Source organism: Nipponia nippon, unplaced genomic scaffold (genome assembly GCF_047370975.1).
Source record: "Nipponia nippon isolate SJK-2023a ecotype South Korea unplaced genomic scaffold, ASM4737097v1 scaffold_15, whole genome shotgun sequence".
Lineage (NCBI taxonomy): Eukaryota > Metazoa > Chordata > Aves > Pelecaniformes > Threskiornithidae > Nipponia > Nipponia nippon.
Window position 1 is genome coordinate 5,665,723 of NW_028262331.1, and position 22,493 is coordinate 5,688,215.

The window sequence follows — 22,493 nt, forward strand, 5'->3', positions numbered from 1 at the left end:
GGAATAGCCCTTTGGCCAGTCTGGGTCAGCTGTCCTAGCTATGCTCCCTCCCAGCTTCTTATGCACCTGGCAGAGCACAAGAAGCTGAAAAGTCCTTGACTGGTGTAAACTCCGCTCAGCAAGAACCAAAACATCAGTGCGTTATCAACATTATTCTCATCCTAAATCCAAAACACAGCGCTCTACCAGCTACTAAGAAGAAAACTAACTCTATCCCAGCTGAAACCAGGACACCCAGTTAAGGCACTGGAGATCCGGGATGGTCTGTCTGCCTCCTGTCCTCCCTCCCAGCTCCCTTCCTCACCAATATCTAGCTGAAGTGGTGCATAGGAACGATTTCTCCCGGGCATCCTGTATCCCCAAAATACAGCGATTCTCTGGGATGGAAGAAACCTAGGCTGAAATCACACCAACTCCACTGCGTGGGAAGAACAAAACCCTCCTCCTTGGGCAGAGATGGAGCCAGGCTCTTGGGGAAGAGGGCCACGAGGAGAAACTTCTGCTACTGCAGCAGCTCCGCTACCCCCCCCCCCCCCCCCAGCTTCCTCCTGAAGGACCCCAAAACCCAACCAGTGGTTTTTCTAGCCTGGAGGGTACAAAAGTACCCCAGAGCTGCTGGGGTCCTCTCCTGGCACTCGGAGCACCCAAGGTGCCTCCCGAGGGGCCTCACTCTCCTGCAACGCCGCACAGGGAGCTCTGCTGTGCCGGCCCTTTGCTGTCCAGTGGAGGGGCGAAAGCTGCAAGGAGCAAACTGCGGTGAATCACTTTGACACCCTTGTTCCACCTCTCCAGCACCCAGTGTCATACAGGGGAGGAAAAGTTTCATTTCAAGCTCTATCCTTTTTTCTTAATTTTTGATGGATGCAGTCTCAACCTTTATACTATCTGAAAATGAATATTTTACTATAGTATAAAAGCTGAAATTACATGAATTAATTATATTTAAATATTGTACTGAATATTTGATTTACAGGGTGGAATAGTCAGTGCTAGAAGGGAACATTTCAGCTGTGCCTGTGCTGGGTGGATCCCAGCAAGCGTGAGCCGTAGGTGCAATTCCCCGACAGCCCCCATTTCATTCATGCTTTTCTTTTGGCATTTTCACGGGGAGGGCTGGAGAACAACAGGTCCATGGCTCCCTGGGGCTCCTGCACCGAGCTTTCATCCCAGCAGCTCTCATGCAGCCATCTCAAGTCCCACAGACCTGTTTTCTCAACAACACGGTGCCCCCACAGCCGCATCCAGCCTCAGCACCGCGAGAGGACTGCTGTCGTGGCAGAGAAACACGCACCTCTGCAAGCGGGGCTCCACGGAGAATGCTGCTATTGCTGCCGCTAATTACTCTGGGGCTGCTGGCTGTGTACTGTCTCATTAATTACCTGCAGGTCACAGCAGCGATTCTTTCCATATGAAAGCTGCACTGGTAATTTCATGTTTCAAATGAAGTCCACAAGCACCCTACAAGTCATTCTTTGCAGGAGAACAGAGTGTAATATCTACAGTTAAACACAACAGGGATGGTCTAACAAGAGCACGGCAAGGAGCTAAGCAGAGATTGCTGCTCCGTTCGGACACCCGCAGGGATTCCCTTTGCTGCTGGGGTTTTGGGGAGTGAGCGAGGAGGTTTGTTGGTGCAGCTCCAAGACAGGAGCCACCCCTGTGGTGGTGAAACAAGGTGATGCTCAGAACGATGCCAGCCTCGGTAGCGCGTCCTGGTATAAACGCATCCAAACCACACCACATGGTTATTGGGTGCAGGGAGGGGACAGGGAGCTGCAAGAGCAAGGGGACGGTGGTGGCCCAGGGCCACCACATCTCTCCTGCACATCAGCCCCATCCTTTGCTCCTCTAAATGCATCTGACACACCCGCACAAGGTTCATCAGCCACCATCAGCCTTGGACTGCCATCCAGCCGCTGCCGAGAGCTGCCCTGGGAGCCGAGGATGGGGGCAGTGAGCCAGGGAAGGTCTGGGCTGCGGAGGAGGAGGACAGGGAGCCCAGGACCGCAGTAATCTCGAGGTGACTCGAGACAGAGGTGTTTTCAGAGGGAGCACAGCATGAGAAACTTGTACGTCATCTGCTCCAGACTGCCCTGCATCCAGCGAACCAGTGTGCTGCTCTCTCTCCTACATGCTAAAAATACACCCTTAAAAAAAATAGAGCAAAAAAAGAAAAAGAAAGAAGACAGGGAAATGAGAGGAGTATAAACAAAGACTCCATGGAGACCAGAGGCTTCATTGTGCTCCTCCCGCTGCATCAGGCCCCTTCCCCCATTTGCTCCATCTCTGTCTTACATTTTAGGGCAGAAACATGCTAATCCTGGTTTTTCTATAGCTCTGGAAGCAGGCACATGCATGCACAACACATGCATGCGCACCCCAGCCCCACGTACACACCATCTGTGCTGTAAACAGAGCTGACAGAATCGAGCTACCCCTCTTGCTCCTCTCCTCAGTGGCGAAGCTGAGGAGGAGGCAGGTCGGAGGGGAGGGGACGGAGAGTCAGGGGCTATAGACAGAGTCCCCCGGGGAGGGACAGGTTCAGCTGCCTCTGGCAGCCGCTCTGCCCTGGGAGCCCCGGCAGCAGACCCAGCTCCACCACTGGAGCTAGCCCGTGGCCACCTCCATCCCTGCCAGATCCCTGCCTTCCCTGGGGTGCTCACCAATAAGCCATGATCGTCCCAGCAGGAGGTCCCCAAACCTGGATGATTTTGCCTCAAGTGCAACCAATGGCCCCTGCAAACCCTTTTGGGACCACACTGATGGCCATGGGGTTGGGCTGTAGGTTAGGACTTGGGCAGTCAGGTCCTTGCCTGCCTTTTACCATGAACCCAAGACAACCTGGGACAAGCTGCTTTTTCCCCTGAGCCTCCACTTCCCTCCCCATCCAGTACTGATTTACAGCCCGAACTCTCCAAAGCAATGCTGGCCTTTTGCAGGGCCGACGTGCAGCACAAAGCCCCAACATATGGACCCACCACAGGCTACCACCTCGCTCCCAGCAAGAGCGGGTACCCGTGGCTGGGCAGGCTGAGAAAATCCCATTTGCAAGGAGGCACAGAATAGCTCTAAGTGATGGAAATCCTCCTTCCTTAGGCAGAGAGAGGAAAGGGAAAGAAAGATGAAAAAAAGCTCTTTCTGGGGAAATTAAATTGGACTTGAAATTCACAGGGTCTTCATTTTGTTCTGGCGATAATGAATTAAGCTCTTGCTGGCAGTTATATTGCTGCAGAAATAAGTACCGGTTAAAAGCACTTTTGGAAACTATGACTTTCATTTTAAAGCTGCCACAATTTACATTTAATCCATTCATTAATTCATTTATTTATGCTGCTCAGGTACAAACCTCCCATCTCTCCTTTCCCAGGATTCACTGAAACATCGTTTTTAACCCAAAACCAGTTTCCACGTGGACCTGGGGGTTGGGGCAGGGCGCATTTCCCTGTAAGCATTTTGCTCAGCATCACGCAGGGCCCTCCAGGAGCTCTGGCTTGGAAGCACTCCACCAAACCTCCCTCCTTCCCAGGACTGAAGACACATGCAGATGTAAAAGACGTATGGTGGGCTCAGCAGTGACCGCCTCTGACAGCTGTGGGGAAGAAGCCACATCTATGGGGCCTCCTAACAGCACTCTGGATCAGATGATCCAGAAAACAGGCTTTTGCCTTTGCACAGCAGGAGGAAAACGCCGGTGACACAGTATTAATGTTTTGGCTCCCTCTCACCAAGGAGCTCCCTATGACACAGAGCAAGCCTGTGCATCCATGGCCACAGAGCACTTTGGGCTGGAGGAACCAGACAGGGAGTTTCCAGTATCTATAGAAACAGGCAACCAAAATCCTACTGCCCCTGAGGACAGCCTCACTCCTGCAGCCCCAGGGAGCACCCACAGGGAGTGCCCACGCTGCCATCCCACCAGCAAGGGGTGTTCCCCCCCGACCCTGCTCCCCGATGGCCTTGCAAGGACAGAGTGTTGAACGGGAGTGAAGACCTGGAGGTGAATGGCCCATTACCCTGATTAACCAGAGACACAGAAAGTGCTGTGGCTTGCAATAATGTTACCTCTGCCAGGTGCCCCTGGCCCCAGCTTGCACATGAATCCAGCCCCCACCTCCCTTCCCACGCGCACCCCTCGCTTTCCACAGCCCCTTGCACAGCCGCATGGCCAATGCTTCACTTCTTCCTGCATCCCAGCTCTTCAAAAGCACCTCTGATAAAGGTTTCTGCTCCAGACGGTTTAGCGGGGTCAGGCTTTTAGAAACCAAATCCAACTCTTCATCACCAGAAGATCCTACCACCTTCCCTTGGGTAGGCTTGGTAGGATGACCTGAGCTGTCGTGGTGCGTTGCAAGGATTTGCTGCCAGCCTGGGAGTGCACAGACAGGCTGCCATGTGTGACCATCACCCCCGCATCTCGCTAGACAGATGCAGAGAGCAGTGAGATCACAGCCTGGTGATGGTGCCCCACAGAGGGAACATTGCCTCCTGCCAGCACCGTGTGTCAGCTTGTTGCCTGCAGCATCTCCAGAGCTCTGCAGCACAGCCTTGGGTCAGGATTGTGAACACAGAGTTCAAATCCAGCCCATGTGCTGCAGGTTGGGAGTGGGTTCTCACATCACACCTGCCGATTCCTCCATGCGTAAAAACTCTGTAATTCCTCCTCCGTCTGAGAGCGTCACAGCCAGCATGCTCCATCACAGCGGACTACGTGCCGGGAGGGACCCAGCCAAGCCTGGGAACTGCGGGGGCTCTACCTGCCCATGGCAAAGGACGCGGGGCGCGGGGGGGGAAGACACTGCCTCAACAAAAAGGCCCACAGAGCCCCTCTGTGCCAGGGGCTGCTGATGCCACAGGGCAAGTCCTCCCACCCCTTACAGGACAGGCAAATGGCATTTCTGCAGGAGAGGCTTGCCCCACTCCACAGTGAGCATGGCTCCATCTCCCTAGGACATGGCTACTGGTTTGCTTTTGGCAGCCCTGATCCCATTTCCACCACCTCTGGCATGGCTTTGTGAGGTGTCTGCTCCTCTGTGGGTGTCTTGACAGAGATGCCGGATCCATTAGAGGCCATGGAGCCGCCGTGCTCCTGCCAGCAATAGGATCCCAAATGCTCCCGTAATTTATATGGCAGTTTTCATTACTTCCCTTCTGCAAGGACTTGTTCAATAAATTACCAGTTTATGAATTCCAAAGTGCTCTGCGCAGCCCTGAACAAAAGGGAAGGGAAAAAAATACTACCCAGACCAGCTCTAATGGCAGAGCTTTTCATCCTGGAAAGAAAGCCATTACTAAAATGATATCCCCTGTCCCCCACACAGATAACATCGCTTTCACGAGCCAGAGGATAGCAACACCCTTGCTGTTACTGTAGTGCCCAGAAGTACCAACTAAGCTCAGGGCATGGGAGCCCCTCGTTACCCAAAGTGCCACATAGACATTGCACAAAGACCTTCCTTGAAGAGCTGAGCCACCCAAGAGCATGGGAGGTGGAGTGAAGGTCTTAAGAAAAGGTTAAGCAGGGAGAAAAGTCTTATTTCCTAGCACTTTGGTCCAGCCACAAACACATGGCTTTGCCCACTCCCATGGGCTGGATTTCTTTTAGCAGCATTGTTCTTGTCGATGGGACACCCCATCCTTCTGCTAGCACTGCTGGTAACTGTGAGGGTGGAGGGCATCCCTTGGATCAGCCCCCAGGTAGTGCAAGGTTTGTGCCTCTTCCCATAGCTGTCCCTCTAAGAGCAGCAGAGACACCACAGAGAGAACCTGGCAGGTTCCTTAAGTCACATCTGAGAACTGCAAGTGGTAGAGAGAGAGATGAGAAGAAGAAACAGGGACTGATGCATTCACCAGAAGAACACGATGAGTCAGAGATGAACAGCAGGGAACTGGGGAAGCTCCTGGCTGGGTAAGATGAACAGTGGCAAGGTGGAGGTGGCTTGCTGGAGATGCTGAGATGGGACTTTGGCCAGAGCTGTGGTCCTCCCCTTTTTTAGCCCCATGCCTACCTCTGCCTCCAGCCTCAATTCCCCCCCAGGCTCAAAGGCAGCTCTGGGGATGCCGAGCCAGGCTCAGGCACAGCAACGCAGGCAGGTGGCTCCATGGATGGATGCTATTGATGCTGGCCACCCATGAGTGCTGCCCTCCTGCACAGCGACCAGGAGCAGGGAGGGAAGATGGGCAAGCTGCCAAGCAGATAGAAAGCCCCTGCAGTGCTACCTCTGGAGCCTTTCCACTCTGCTGGGCAGCAAACAGGGGGAACAAAAAGGAAAAAAAAAGAAATCAATAACCACCACCCATTGTGTCTCCATCTGCCATTGATTAATGGCCCTGCTGAAAAGCCTTGTTGTCCACAATTATTGGGCAGTCAACTCCTATTTGCCATGATTTCCTCACCCCTCCTTTCCACCCGCCTCCCCAGCAGACCCCATCCTGCCACGTGCTGGCACACAGGGCTCCGGCAGCTCCCACAGCAGTCAGTCGCTGGGTCCCAGCTGTGTCCAGTCCTTGGTGGGACGGTGATTGCTTGTCAGGCTCTGGTCTGATCCTCCAAGGGCATGGGATGGCAGCTGGAGTGCAGAAGTGGGAGCAGGGATGCAGGCATCTCAGATGCAGAGCAGCAAGGGGGAAAAGAGCAGTCAGGTGGACTGCAAGGAAAGCCAACCAGAAAATTACATTTTGCCCTGAGCTGCTGAAAATTCAGCTTTATCTCACAAGAAACGAAAAGCTGAGCACAAGAAGATTTCCTTTCTAGCCGTCTTGACAACCTTCCCAGCTCAATTTTGCTCTTTTGGCCATTTCTGTCATATGTCACACTGACCCAGGAGGTCAGATTGATCCAGTCAACCAAGCCTTGCGAGAGCAAGAGCCTGCTGGATGAGTTCCCCGAGATATGCATTTCATTACACCAGTGCTTCCTCAGGGGGGAAAGAAAAAGCTGTGTCAGAAAATAATCAAGTGTCCTAAGAGTCAGCAGTCTGGTGCCTCCATCTGCAGAGTCCAGCCCAGCCACCTCCATCACCCCACACTGAACCAGGGGCACCTCCGTTGGATTAGAGAGCACTGCCTGATTCCAGTTCCCTGCCCGGGCTGTGCCCGCTGGCCTCGTGCCCACCTCTGGCTCCCTCATGCACCAGCTGAGATAAACAGCCCTGAAAATTGAGGAATTAACATTGCCTCTCCAAGGCCAGGCTCAGCTTTGGCAAGGGGACCCTGCACAAGCAGACAGGGCTTGGATGGGGAGATGTGGGGTAGCTCAGCTCAGGCAACTCCTAAGGACCAACCCCTGTAGCTGTTGGTTGCTCACATGCAATGACCCTGGGTTGGAGTGCAATGCAAGCAGTGACAGTCTTCTCCAAAGACCTGCTGGAGACCAATGCTGTGGAAGAGACACACATAGGGGATAGGTGAATAACCCAAAGGGGTGAGAGGAAGGAAAAAGTGGTTTGAACAAGCAGGTTGGGGTAATCCTCCTTATAGGAACTGCTGGGAATAGGGGAACCAAGCTGTGACTTCTGCATGCAGCAAACCTCCCCTTTGGGAGAGGAAGCAGCAGTTCTTGCTGGGGCACTTCAATCATTTACCCTCTGCAAACCACTTCAATAGCTCTGGTCTATAGGGGAGTCTGGAAAGCAAACGCTGCTTGCAGCCATAGAGCAGACAAAGCTGGATGTGAGAGCTAGTGGGTTTATGTTCACCTGAACCTGTGAGGCAATGATTATGTAGACTTAGTTTTGGTGAGAAATGGCAATATTATGGAAGGGCTGATTGCAGAAATGAGCCCTGAATTGAATACTTTGACCTAAATCAACCTATCAAGTGAATGAACAAATGAAAATAAGCCTGCAACTGAGGATCTTGATTTCAAGCAGAGTGGACATCAAGAAACAAAAGGAACTGGTTAGTGAAGTCAGCTGGAGAGAGGTCATGGACACAAGTACACAGGGTGCCTGGAATTGCATCAAGTCAGACAGTGTTAGAACTGCAAGAAATCCCGAGCAGGAGGAAGAGAAACTAAAAATAAAGGCTTGTGAGGTAATGGGCTGAGCAGTCACTTGAAAAAAGGTGTTAGGAAGAAGCAGGGACCCTGCACAGATTGGAAGAGAGGAGTCCTGGAATGAAGGTCATGGAGGCCACCAAGTTTTCAACAAAGTGGAAATTGCATCAAGTCAGACAGAGTTACACCTTGCAAAAAAGGTATTGAAACAAAATAGCTAGTTATAGAGCCTCAGAACCTTTCTGGCTTAAAGAGAGAAAGAACAAGGGTTGCTGTGTGAGGAAAATAGGGAAAAAGATTAAAGGATAACTCAGGGCACAGCCCAGCACTACTTGACCTCCGTTTTCAACCAGGGTGAGGTTGCCCATGGAGGTAAGAGACATATGAGGAAGTGGAACGGGGAAGCAGGAGACAGGAGTGAGCAATTCCCTGGAGTGGTGAAGAATAGGCACAAGGGAAAGCGTTTCTGACAATTATTTTTATTACATCAAGATAAAGTATTATTGGTTTGGCATACAGCACATGTGGGGGCTGTATTTAAATACGAGACACAAGCCCATTAATCTGATCTCGTAGAGGATGAGGCTTCACAGCAGATTCAGACAACAAGGCTAATTGAAAGTAAGTAAACACCATTACAAGGGTTTAGCAAGGGGAGATCACACCAGACTAAGTGGATTACCACATCCCTTTGTCTGCAGGATCAGCTGTTCTCAACCACCTGGACAAAACTAAAGCACCCAAAGATGAAGACTACAGGAATACACAGAAGAAACACTGCATGGACTGGGACAGAGAAAAGACAGAGAGGTAGTAACAGCAAGGCAGAAAAGATGAGAAACTTCACCAACCTGAGATCAGATACGACTTCTCAAAGGTGGCTTCAGAACATCTGCAGAGGGGAACCACCCCATGATCATGGCAGCACCAAAGGACCATTGCCTCCATGTAGAAATCCTTTTATTTGATCCTTAAAATAAAATTCTCTTAATCTGCCTAAGGTATACAGTGAGACCAAGCCTGCTTAGCACTTTGAACAGAGCCCTTGCTCCCCAGGGGAAAATTCAGATGAGATTGGTTGCAAAATAGGAAGACAAGATATTGTACTGCAAGATTTGAGTACCCTAGAAGTGGAATGAAATTGTAGCATAACAGCAAGAGGTGTAAGGCCAGGTACTTGGATTAAAGTTATTCTTCTCTGCGTTTTTGCCAGTCCCTCAGAAAGAGGGCCGGGTTGATCCAAGGAGGATTACAAGACAACTCTACCACGTGGCTGTGAATGAGACTAACATAGTCTGGATACAAAGGGGAGAAGCACATCCCACTTGTAGGGTAAGGAGTAATGCTGCTGTAGGGAAGAGACACAACCTGGGATCTGGCCACCAATGTTCAGGAAAGAGGGAGACCATGAGGAGGGAGCCTGTGTTAGCAAAACAAAAGCCAAGAGGGAATGTCACTGTCAGCTATAAATACATCAGGGTCTAAATACACAGAAGGGAGAAAAGCTGTTGAAGCCAGAAGACAATGTTGGCATGAGGACAAATGGGCAGAAACTAGCTGTGAATAACTGTAGAAGGAAATGTCCAACTGTTCCTCTGATCCAGTTTTGGCATTGCAGTCACAGAGGCTTTGCCTGAGGAGCCAGCCCATGAAGGGGGCTGCAAGATATCATGCCCATGACAGCAGAGGACCAAAATAGACGTCTCGGGCTCCTCTCTAGTCTCATTGCTCAGGAGCTCTTACCTACAGGAGGTGCCAGCTTTCTGGGGTTTCTTCTATAACACACCCTGGTCTCCTCTGGGTGGAGAAAGACCTGTTATCATTTAATACTGAAAGTCTTGTCCACAGATGTTCTGCATGCAAAACCTAACCAGCTCATCTGCTTTCCAGGGAGATTTTTTCTGCACTTTTGTCTAGGGAAAGAAGAGTGAGAAGATGGGACAGGCAGGGTAGGGGTCAGCAGCCACTGACGGTTAGGGCAGCAGATGCTCTCCCCAAAGCAAAGGAGCAGTATGGCAGCAAGAACAGTTAGCTGTCATGGAAAACCCCCCAGTCCCCCTCTGGTACAGGGGCCCTAAGCTCCCAGCCCTGATCCAGCAGACAAGCTGCCATGCACACTTGTCCCTCCAGTCCCTGACATTCCTAATGGGATTAGAAGGGCAAACCCAGCATTTCCTGGACCAGAAAGAGCAGGCTCTTTCTGGCTGAACACTCCTGGCATGGGGCATGAACACAAGTTCCTCCTTTCTCTCTTGTTCCAATCCACATCACCCATCTGGGACCCCATCTTTCCTTGTGCCTGCTCCAATTTGACCCCCACGGAGCTACATTGTCAACAGCCCTGCACCAAAATGGATTTCATGGTCTGAGAAAAGCTGTCTTCAGAGCAGCCAAAAAGTGGCCAAAGCACCCAGAAATGCTGAGCAATTTTGGATGGTGCCCTATGCCCAGGGTTACCCAGTGGTGGAGGCTGCCAAGGAGTACATCCACAGCTGACGCAGCACTCCAGAAAGGGTGCTGCCACTGAGATTTCAGCCAACTGGAAGGAGAACAAGTCAGGGGGTGTTTCTCCCCCATGCTGACCAGCACTTACTGTGCATCCACTGCCCAGGGCAGGGGGACACTGTGTGCCAAGCAGGCCAGTAATTATGAATGAGACACAGACTGGCATCAGGGGACAGGGAAGCCTGAGCAGTCTGTGCTCAGCAAAGAGGGCAGCAATCAAACACAGTCTGCCTCGCAGGCTCAAACAGTCCTTTCCCTGCCTGACTTCTGCTGGCTTAGCCTTCAGTGACTCCCCACTACATGTTCAAAGGCACCCAATAAGGTGCCAATAAGGCACTGAGCCTTCAAGCTGGCTTTCTTGAGCCCCCTTTGCACAGGTCTGATGGCCCATGGAGGTCACCTGCTTCTCGCTTCCCTGTGTGCGCCCACCTGCACCTCTGCCCCCTCCCCATGCCCACAGAGGAGTGAGCTCCTGCACCCTTTGCATCTCCACACCCACGGGCCCGTGTGAAGCTTTCGGGCAGTGGTGCAGCTCGGTGAAAAGCAGCATCTGCTCAGCTTCTACCCCCTCTCCACACTCCTGCTCCATCACCATGGAAACCCAGCAGTGGGAGACAGGTTGCTCGGCAACATGAACACCCAGCTGGACCACACTGCTGACCCCAGGTACAGGGACCCTGGAGGGGGTTTGGTGCTCACAGCTATGCTCCCCCCTGTGAAGGGGCTGGAGCAAGGAAGGGGATGGTGGGAGAGTGGTCCCAGCCTCTGGGAGGCGATGGAGTAAGCAGCCTCCACTGGTGCTGCGGTGGCACCCCTCCAGGGATGCCCCATCCATCCGGGAGCAGCGCTGATCGCTCCCCAGGCCTGGGAGCTGCTCCTCCCATGGGCAGTGAGGAGGGGGTTGCATGAAGGCACAGTCAGGTAATGACTTCAACAGCCCCCCAGCGCAACCCTGCTGATGCTTCAGGTTGTTTGCTTCCCAGGCAGCCAGAGACAGGGCGTACTACAGCATTCCCTCTGCCTCCTCCTTCCCTGGTCTCAGAAGTACAGCCCTCCTCCCCCAGTCCTCATGTCCACTAGGCACAGAGAAGTTTTCCATAAGAAAATGCAGAGCCCTGGAAAAAACAAGCAGGAGCAACCCCATTAAAGCTGATAATGAAGGCAATTGCAAGATGCATATCCTTCAGCACACAGTCTAATCTCGACCAGATGAAATACAAGAAGGAAGATCACTGAGGTAAGAGAAGTTAGAATTTGCAAAAGCTGTCTGAAGAACCAGACTATCTGAGATTGCCAAGAGAACAGATAAAAGCAGTCATTACAACCTGCCAATGTGTGTTTGATAAAAAACAAAGATAGAGCCAGCAGATCAAGACACACATACACACACAGAAAGCCACCTGCAGCCTCTAGCGAAGACTTTGCTATAGGTGTGGGTTGCATCATACGAAGTTAGATGACAGCCAGGGATATTGCCCAAAGTAGGACAGAGAAAGTAATTTTGCATGAACACGCACAAAGGTACAGGGTGTACAGAGAATGCAGATACAGAACTTAGCCACATTGACTCTGAGGCCCTTTTGGCTCTGGTACAAGGCAAAAGAATACAAATAAATAAAAAAAGGAGTGTGATAAAGCATGCATAACTCTTACTAGGGTCAGCAGAAACACAGGGAAATGTGGAGCTGACAAAGCGGGCTCAAGCAAAACTGCATCTCAAACAGAATATGGAGAGAAAAAGAGGAGCTGCCATCACCGGCAGCGGGAGATGAAAGCAGGGTTAAATGCTCGTGACCAGGGGGTGGGAGGTTTGATATGGCAATAAGCACGCCAGCACAACCAAAACACTGTGTCAGCAAGTTTCAGGATCACTTGAGTGGACTGAAACCCCGATGGCAGCAGGGAAACCATAAAGACACATCTTGCAGTGGAAGAAAATAAGAGACTGATTGGAGGCATAGGGTATCTAAAATAATTCAAACAAGAAGTCAGCTGAAGCCACCTCATTTCTGACCCAGCAACAGGAGTGCCGAGGAGCAGGCATGGCCAGCACATGGGGGAACTGCAGCACACAGGGACCCAGCGGGTGCATGGGAGCTGGTCGGGACCCCGGCACTGCCCTATGGCCAAGGGCATCCTGCACTGCAAAGGCTCAGCCTGCACTGCCAAGGCTGAGCTGCAGCAGCTCACTATGGCCACAGAGTCCACAAGTCACTGAAACTGGGGTGTTTCTTCCAGCTACCAAAAGGCTGGCTCTGCTGGGCTAGCCCGGGGGTTGCCAGAGAGAAGAAGCTACTATTCCAAGCCACGGACTGCCGAGCATTTCCAAATTTGCTGGGATGAGGAGGAATAGTTGGCCAGACAACTGGCCAGCTTGTCCCTTCCCCAAGTTCCTCCCATGGGAGGAAAAGGCACATCCAGCACATCCTCACCCGAAACCTCTGCGCAGCCTGGAGCTGCTCTTGGCCGACCTCACCCTGGATGCACACACAGATGTGAAATCAGAGATCACCGCCCCTGGGGAAGCGTCCCTGATATCTCCAGCTTCTTCCTTGCCAAGTCTGCTGCAGCTGATCTTAAAAGCTGCAAGCGGATCACAGGCCTGGTGCGGAAACTCTTGGAGCAGAGGCAATTGGAGGAGGGGAGAAGGCAGATGCATGCTCCAACTCTGCAGCGAGTTATACAGAGACTTCTTCAGGGAAAGCGATCAGGGTGAATTGTACAACCCAAGCAACAGCCTCCTCCAGTTGTGAGAGCCTGTGGAACAAATGGGAAAGGATTGACCCCAGAGCCTGGATTGATATTGCATGGAGGAGGAAAGAAAGAGCGAGGCCAAGGCCAACACAGCTGAGAGTGTTGGGAGTTAAAAAACACCAGCAGAGACTTTCAGCATGGTGTGGTATGGCAGAGAGGTTATCACCCCTTAAAATGAAAGCATAAATAGATAGGATTGAGATGGCCGCATAAGCATGAAGCGCCAGAGAAAAGAGCTGAGACCCTCTGCTCATCTGTAACCCATCCAGGAGGGCCAGCCCACAGCAGATAGATGAGCTGCTCCGACACAGAGGAAACCATGACCTGTACACAGCTGATTATTACCATCATTTTTTCCCCAAATGACTTCAACTGGAGCTCATGCTAGCCAGCACCGCTATGAGTCACACTGTGACATTGCTCTCCAGGCTCAACATTACCGAGGAACTAATTCCAGCAAGCAGACACCAATGCAGAAGACACAGAGCAGCTGTAGTATAGGCCACTGGATGAGCTCAAACACACCAGCTAACGGCCGGGCAGTGACGAACCAGGCAGGTAAACACACCAGTTCTGCAAATCCATTCAGTGAAAGCCCTGGCCAGGGTGTTACTGCTGCTGGCTACAAGCCACCATCAAAACCAAGTGGCCGCATGGAAAACCAGAAAGCTCCCATGAGGAATTTTTCCCAGGAGACTCCCCTTCCGCACTAGCTGGGCAGCTACAGGCACATGAAGTGAACCAGCAGAACGGGCTACATCAGGCAAGGAAAGGAAAGCAGCAACAGTTGCCAATTCATAGCATTTTTTCCCACCAAGAGCCACCCTATTAAGCCCTGGCAGGATGAGAAATGCTAGCTAAGGGAAGGGGGCAGCTTTCCTGGTGCCAGCAGAGATGCCCCTCTCGCCCAGCTCTGCCAATGCAGCCATGAAGGCAGGATCAGGTAGGCGGATCCCCAGCAGAGTTCACATCCACAGCAGCAAGTCTCACCCCAAAGAATCAATTTTACAAGGCACAAGGATATACAACCACAATATTACAATATTTTAAAGACATGAGAAGGCAGCATCCCCCCATGTGAGAGTACAGCAGTTTAAATAAAGCAGGTCTGGATGCCAGGGTGGGAGAGGTTAACCAGATTCCCCAGTGATCTGTCAACCCCATCCCAGTTGGCTTAGATCAGGAACTGTCTCCAGGGAACATTTAGGAACTATCTCCAGGGGAGCATGGAAAGACCTTGATCCAATTCAGCCACCGTGGGTGAGTGGCAGCATGGGAATACGGCACTCAGAAAGGTCTTCAGGGAACCTGGTATAAAAGGCCACCAGCAGGTGGGGGTTTTTTTGGTGAAGAGCTGCTCATATTTTATTTATTTGCTTCAGAAAAAGTTTTTTTTTTGTGGAGGTAAGCAGCTAATTGAGTTCAGGTTCTTCAGCTAATGAAGAAATGATCTGAATAATTAATTGTTTGAAGATAAATTATTCATGGCCAGTTGTGATTCCAGTGTGGGAGTAGGGGGCTTGGAGTGTTATTTAGTTATTTTCATCTTAAGAAATAATACATATAAGCACCCCACCCAGCCCCTCCGAATCACAGCTGTGATGAGAGATGGGTGACTCAGGGGGACCAGCCCCTTCACTCCCCTGGGGAACAGGAACAGCTTGTTTCAATGATTAGTCGCCTTCCAGTATAAAGTGTTATCCAAAGTGAGCTGGCGCTAGACCCATGTATCGCCTTGGGCCCGTACAGGGATGCTGAGGGAGTGACGTTTCTGCAGCCACATCAGGGCTGTCCTCTGGGCCAGTCTTCCTCCAGAAGCCACCCTAAAAATCCCCTAAATCCCCCATTTACACATCACACAACAGAACCAGCCAATCCGTCCCCCTTGTTCTCACCTCTTGCTTTTCACACCTTGTTCCAGGCCTGACCTCACAGCTTGTTGGAACAACTCACTTGACCTGCTTCCATGCTGGATAATGAACCATTAGCCAGGATAATAATGATGGTTATTACAGATAGTGTGATTGCAGCTAACAGACAGGCTCATCACGGAACCTCCCCCCCAGCTTGGACCCAGGGCACTGACCATTTGGAAAGGCGTCACCTGGGACGCCAGTGGTCCTTTGGTTGCTCGGTGTTGAGAGGAGCCCCTGGGGCAGTTATCTGTGCTGACGGCAGAGCCTGTTGATTACTCACCATTTTAAGGGATGATCTTTTGCCCTGTGCATGTAGATATAAACTGGCTTTCCTTGGCTCCCAGCAGCTTGTAACAGCAGCTTTGTGTGGTTCTGTCTGATCAAACAGTGGAATCGTTTCATCCCATTGCTGCCACTGGGGCCTCGTCTGCTCAATATTTGCTCCCCCTCACCATGCCTCCTTCACAGCACACCAGCAGTTTTACCTTTCCTCATCAAGTTATTAAATGACATTGAGCCAAGAACAGAATCCATGGGAGATCCCAATGGAAACAAACATTCATTGATCCCTCCATTAATACCTGCATTTTGAAAGCCATCAATGACCTACCCAGCAAATAAGGACCCTTTTAATTCTCCACAATACACCCAATGGAAACAAGAGGCCATATGTTACTTAGCCACAGGTCCTGAAGAAATCTTAATACACCCAAATCTTAATGCCCCATAGCCACGTGGATGCCTCCAGACCAGAGACCTGCCACGAAGATTCCAGTTCAGTTTGACCTACCCTTCACCAAGCCACAACGACTTGAAAAGGTATTCCCAGTGCCTGCTCCTTCACTAATAACATTTCTAATGGATTTTCCCATGACTTTACCTCAGGGTGACCTGATTTCTTCTCAAAGAGTTGCAGTAACACTGGGATCCCTCCAGCCCCTGGGAGTCTCCCAGCTTTTGAAGATCTGGGTGGAGGAAGCAGCAGTTTGGTGAACTGCCCGGCTGCCTCCTTTAGGGCCCCATGCTCAGGTTGACAAACATTAGATGCTCTCCAGGCTGCCACACAGCCTCCCGCATTATGAACGGTGGGTTTTATATGCCAGCCACAGCACTGTGTGGCAAACACATCCTCCTGCCTCCTTTCTTGGAATATCTATGGAGCATTCCTACCTTTTCCACTCTGCTATTTACAATTTTACCATCTGTCTCTAACAGAGCCATTTTGATGCAGAAATAAATTCCCTGCTTTATTTAAGTGCTTTCTCACTGTCTTTGACCCTTCTGGTCATTCATAGTCCATTAATTTCTTTGATTTTTTTCCAACTGCTACCTGTATTTTTAGGTAACACATTCCTTTTTTAGCATTCACCAATACATTTGTTTGTGTTTTCTCCCTCCTCCCTACACCTGTGCACTATTGAGGATGCAACAAAAAAAGCCCAGTTTCACAGCCTTTGGAGTATACCACATTGCTTACTGCCTTGTCCTGCCATCCTGGCAGACCCACACAGTAGGCAGGGGCTGTAATCAAATCACATTCACTCCTACTTCAGGCAACCATGGGTTTTCTTTTTATTCCTCCCCCCACCACCAGCAATTAATGTTCCTCTGTCAGTGGGGATGAGGTTCGCTAGCAGGCTGGGCTGCGGCGGGCACAGGCGCTGCACTATGAAGTCATCCATTATTTCAGTTCGGTTGGGGGCTGTTTTGTTCTTCAAGACACAAAGTGTTCCTGAAGTCGCCCCTCTTTCTACCCCCGACTCTTGAATCATCTCCCTAAAGCTCACAAACAGATGGTTCAGCAACTTATCCTGTTTGCCAGTAAAACCTCATAGTGTTTAAGCAGGCTCTCACCCATTCCCCAACTTTTTAGATCCTTGGGCTCCTGCAGGTCAGGATCATCTGTGCCTCTGTGCACCTACCAAGGTCTTGCCCCCGCCACCTCTCCCTCCAGCTTTGCTGCCACAGGAGGGGTTTTAGCCCTTCCTTTTAACACACTGGTAACCACAGGAGACATTCAGCCAATTCTAACCCATCAGCACCTGTCCTCACAGCCAGACATGAAGGGCTACAGACCTATTACCTTGGTCCTCATATTTAAGCAACCTGAAGTTCTCCATAGGTGCCTCCTTTCTGTTTGAGTCCAGACCCTGAGAAGGGCTCACATATCTGCATATTGATACCCCTGCTTAGTATTAACTCCTCCTTTAGTTAACTCAGAGGTTAATACTTCTGCAAGACAGAGGCCAAGAGACCAGTGTGTCTGCACAGTCAGAGAAGCAGCAGGCTGGAGCTAGGACCTACAGCAGGGAAGAGTTACAAGATGCAAGACCCACGAAGAGGACTGTTACACTATTTACTCTCCAACACTGCCCTGCAGAAGTGTGCACCCACAGCACTTGTTCAAGCCCCACTTACATCCCCCATCCTGAGGGCCACAGGTCAATTCCTCCACCATTATGGCTCCAACCCCGCTCCTGGGGGACCCCACAGCCCTCTTGGCCCCCATTTCCCTGCCATGGGGCCAGAGAGTTTGCAGGTGGGTGCAGGAAACCTGTGTAACTGTCAGCCAGGTTGGGAGATGCAAACACATCCAGGGTGGGTCAGGCAGGTTTGCACCAAGCCCTGGGTAGCTGTCACTAATGAGGTCTATGCATGACATCTTCATGTCCCCCATAACATATTGACGCCTCTCCATTTGATAAAAGTCTGTCTGGGTCACACTATGCTCTTCCTAATCTATTTTCTCTGGGGACATTCAGTGATATCCCTTAACCATGCAGCAGATAAGAGCAGTTGCTCAGTTAGAAACCGTCCAAAGACTCCCAGGGTCTGGAGAGGGAGAAGAGCTGAGGTCTTGCATGGCTGCATCATACAGGCATCTGCGGATCACCAAGAAGCCACCCACGCTCCTGACCCAGCCTGGCACAAACCCAACACAGTTGGGGCACACAAGAGCTGGTCTATAAGGACCATGACAGAGTTTCCTTGCAGACAGCAAAATGAGAAGCATCTAACAGTTAACGCGCCTGTCTCTCATTACAGAGGCTGCGAGAGCTGGAAAGCAGCCACACATCCAGAAGACATCCTAGGCAGGGATCTGAGACAGGCAAGGAGGAAAAGGAAAGCCAGGGCTGGCAGGAGGCAGAACCAGAGAGAAAGAAGACAGCAGTGAGCGACAAAGGGCGGCCGCAGCGGTGCAGGGCTGGTGGGGAAGGCAAGCGTGAGCAGCAGTGTCCCGTAACAGATGCGGGCTCACACTGTAGCGGCACTCCAGCAGCAAGGGCCAGCGATGAATTAACATCACCCAGCTCCCCAGGAAGGGGCTGTCAGCACCAGCCACTGAACCGTTACTGCGCTGAAAGCACTTCACAGAAGGAGGAGAAAGAAAAGGGTACTGCTGGAGATGGAAGAGTGCAACGCTTGTGCTTGCCCCTGCCAGCCCTCCTGGAGGGGACAAACACACCCCAGTCCAGCTCCCTCACTCCCTACAGCACAAGGGATGGGATGCTCTGGGACTGGTCCCTCCATACCAGGAAGGGAGGGACGGCATGAGCAAGATACCTATTTCACTTTCCTCCATGCAGTTATATTTATTTAATGCTTAGATACCTTAAATACCTTTTCTAGCAGGAGACAGTTAAACTTCCTAACCCCTCAGATGCAACAGGAGCAGCTTAGCTACCAATAAAGTACCTGAATACCCTATTGTTTCCTATGCAGCTTCCTCATAATCCCACGAAGTATTTCCAGATGAAGAAGGCTCAGAGACTTTCCAAAGGTCTCAAGAAAGCTGGGATGCAGCAGAGCATGCATTGGGCTCCTCCAGTTTCAAGCCCAGGGCTTTCAGCTCTGGACAGCCCTTCTGGGGCTTCTGGATGTGAATGCCACCAGTGACCCCACCAGGCCACTTGGGTACTGCAGTGTCTGCACATGCCACCTCTGCTCCCTCCCTGCCCCAGTGCAGTGCTTACCAAGAGAAGCAAGTTAGCAGTTTTGGTGGTTTTCGGGTTTTTTTTTTTGTCTTTTAAGTGATTGAAGTTCCAGCTGAGAAAGAAGCACTTGAAAGCAACTTGAGTCTGGTTAAAGCTGGTTATCCATCTCGATTTGCATAATGGTTATGCAAATGGAGGTTTGCATAATGTTGCTATGATCTACAATCACTTTAGGGTTTTATTGCGTGAAAAGACCACAGAGAAGATATTGAACAGCTGTCCAACCCCCTGACTGCGGCTCGGACACCACCGAGCGCATGTGCCAGAGATGCTGATATTTTCCCTTCTCGCCCGCAGCTTTCAGTCCCCCGCGGGGGCTGAGCCTGACTTTGCAACTGCCCTTGGGTGATTTCAGACTTCACGCTTCAGAAGGGGACGCAGGGCTGCAACTTGCTTCTTGGCATTAATTCCTCAACCGAAACCAGAGGCGATTTTGTGGCTGCCTTGTTGCGCATAGACTGCGCTAAAGCTGCGAGCTCTTCCACTCTCCCTTTTACAAGCCCTCCAGTGAGCGTGATGCCTTGTGAGGTGGAGCGAGCCAAACCCTGGAAGAGGAGACCTCAGACTCAAGAACAGGTCTCCCCCCCCACCCATCCATCATCCAGCTGTAGCAGATTTGAATCAGACATTTGGGGCAGTTTAACTGATCCCCACAAAGCTGCAAGGAATGTCCTCCAGAACCCTTCACACCTGCTACCCTTCACACCTGCCCCACAGCAGCACCCAAATTTAGGCAGGTCCAGACGCACCCCTTACCTGGTAGGACAGAGCTGGCTCCTGGGGCACCTCCTAAATCCTCCATATGCCATCCACATGCCAACCACCATGGGCTCCAGCACATCACACCCAGCACTGGGCTCTCTGCAAGGAACAACATCACACAGCTTCTTCAGTGGTGTGGCTCTGGCAGGGGCAAGCACTGAAGCCACCCGTGGGGTAAAGGTTCCCCTATGGCACGAGATGCAGCTCTCTCCACAGGCAGGAGCATTGCAGCAGGAGATACCCCACAACAGCCACCCCAGAGAAACCCAATTAAACAAAATTGCCCCCAAGACACCCTAAATCAGTGAAGAAAAGGTTAAAAAACAAAAAAACCTTTGCAAACCTTTCCTATCCAGAAAACCAGCAGCAGTCACAGCACCCAGGACCTCCCTTGGTCACTGTCCAGGCTTTTATACATGCCTACCCACCCAGCAGCCATTGCAAGGAAGGTAGCTCATCTGGCTGATTGACAGCTGGTAGAGCCAATGGGCTCCCTTCCCTGGCACTGGGCTGTCATCTCTGTAGCCCTTGTGCCACCCTTGTAGTGGTGCTGGTGGCTGAGGGTGCCTTGGAGTATGTCACCAAGAGTTATTCTCCATCCATTAGTGTCCCAGTCTAATGCAAAACGATTCGAAGGACGAGGTGAGGCCTAGATTTATCCAGACCTTTGTCCTGCCCCATTTTTCAAGAGGTCCCAGCGCTAAGTTTACTGTTGGGTCAATCTGTGGTGGCTCCATGGGACATGGTGACCTTCATGGTCATCATCATGGTGGTGATGGTCACCTTTGTAGCTGATTGATGGCAGCGGCTTTGCAGCGGTGTCACTGGTCTCACTGCCCTATCATTGGCTGGGCTGAGGTGAAGGCTTGCTTCTGCGAGCCGTGGGGTGCAAAACATGGCCAGGGTGGAAGGGTGGCTTCCTTCTCCTCCCTCTGTGACTGGCAGCAGACAGCACTCACAAAGCCCAGAAGAAGAAGGGATAGATCACCAAGCGCTGCCATTTGCATCAAGCAAAAGGCTGGATTTGACACTGAAGCCCTGCTTGTGTCACAGTTGCACCCGTGCAAACACTTCTCACCTGTCCCCATTTTTTGGACAGCAGCATCCGGCCGCGGTGCCATGGCAGCAGGCACAAGCGGCACCTTCCCTGCCATGTCCTCGCTCCAGCACCAGAGCTAGGAGTGGTTTTATCTCCTCATATCTCAAGGTTACGAAAGCTATAGCAAACGCCAGGGAATGTAGGCAGCATCCTGGAAAGAAACCAAAAAAATGGTAAAAAAAAAAAGCTCTTTAGTGATCAATCTGAAACAACTGGGATACAAACAAAAGCGCAATGTGAATTGGCTCTGCTCTGCCTCAGCCTGAGCGGGACCTTCCCAGAAAGGCTGAGCTCCAAGTACAGCTAGCAACGGCGGCTTCTAGAGAGAAGTTGTGCAATGGAGGAAGAAGGGAGGCTGATGGGCTCTCGGGGTCCCTCCCTGCCTCAGGCTTTCCTGCAGGAGATATATGTAAACAACATGGATCAAAACGAGGAGCAGTGCGGAAAAGCTCCCCAGCTCTGGATTATATTTGGGTTCAAATCCCAACTCTAGTGAAAACTTAGTTGTTCAAACTAAATGGAGCAGCTTCAAAGGAGACCATGGGGACCCACCTGTGGCCGCCAGCTGTGAGACCTTCCCCAGATGCCCTCGAGGCGGGTGCCTATGCAGGTCTCCCCTCCGGAGGTTTCCCCGGTAGCCAGATCTGCGCCTACATCTCCCCTTTCCTGGCAGGAATCTGAGCAGACAGCGTGATGGATAGAGCTGTGGAGCGAATACCGCTGCCGCCATGAGGATTAATACCCAGCAGAAAGCCATCACTCCCTTCAACCCACACTTAGGAGGCAGCTGAAGCTTTGCTTTTTGTCAAGGACGTGATTCAGAACCCAAAACGACTAAAACCAGCTCAGTTTTGGGCTGCAGCTCCCTCCCTGGGCCAGCTCCTAGTCAGTAGTTTATGTGCCAGAGCAATACATAGGGGTGTCAAACGCTGAGTGACACACTCGGGAGCTGGAAAACATGATAAAGAGGTGCTGCCACATTTGATGGGAAGCTGAGCCAAATGGCAGCTGCTGTGGCGTGCACCTCCTCTGCTCTGTTCCTTTCCGCATTGTGGCTGCTTACCTGTGTATAAATGGCTTTTTTTAGTCTTTCCTAATATATTTTGGCTTTCCCAGGGACGACAGGATCAGCTGACAGTGCATTCCTGTACAGCCTTACCTCCGCAGTGGCTCATAGCATTTTGGGGGGCAGTGATGGTTTAGGATGTGTGCAGATCCCCTAACCTCTCCTTGCAAGCAGTCCCCATAACCGCAGTCACAGACCTGTTACTCCCCGTTGATCAGTGTGCGGTGGGACCTGACGGGAGGTCCTACATGTCAGCCAGCCCCAAGCCGGCCTGGAGAGAGGCGGCATTCTCAGCAGAACGGAAACTCGATGGTGATTTCTCTCCATGGCGTGAGAGAGGGGACCCAAAGCCAAGTGGGAGACTTCAAGCCAGGCTGGGACCTGGGAGTGCACTTGCCTTTCC

The 22,493-nt window shown here is 51.4% G+C and overlaps 1 long non-coding RNA gene across 2 annotated transcripts in view; it reads right to left on the reverse strand.

Moving 5' to 3' along the window:
- The window catches only part of LOC148056298 (uncharacterized), a 31,695-nt gene extending 11,395 nt beyond the window's left edge, over positions 1 to 20,300 (reverse strand). Inside the window, exons 1-3 of one of the 2 annotated variants that reach the window (XR_015703476.1) lie at positions 20,269 to 20,300; positions 19,920 to 20,024; positions 19,344 to 19,708 (exon numbers count right to left, since the gene is read on the reverse strand). This is a non-coding gene — a long non-coding RNA (uncharacterized LOC148056298). Of the gene's footprint in view, positions 1 to 19,343; positions 19,709 to 19,919; positions 20,025 to 20,268 lie in introns of those variants that run through there. The other variant, XR_015703475.1, reaches the window with a different exon arrangement.
- Positions 20,301 to 22,493: the final 2,193 nt, after the last annotated feature.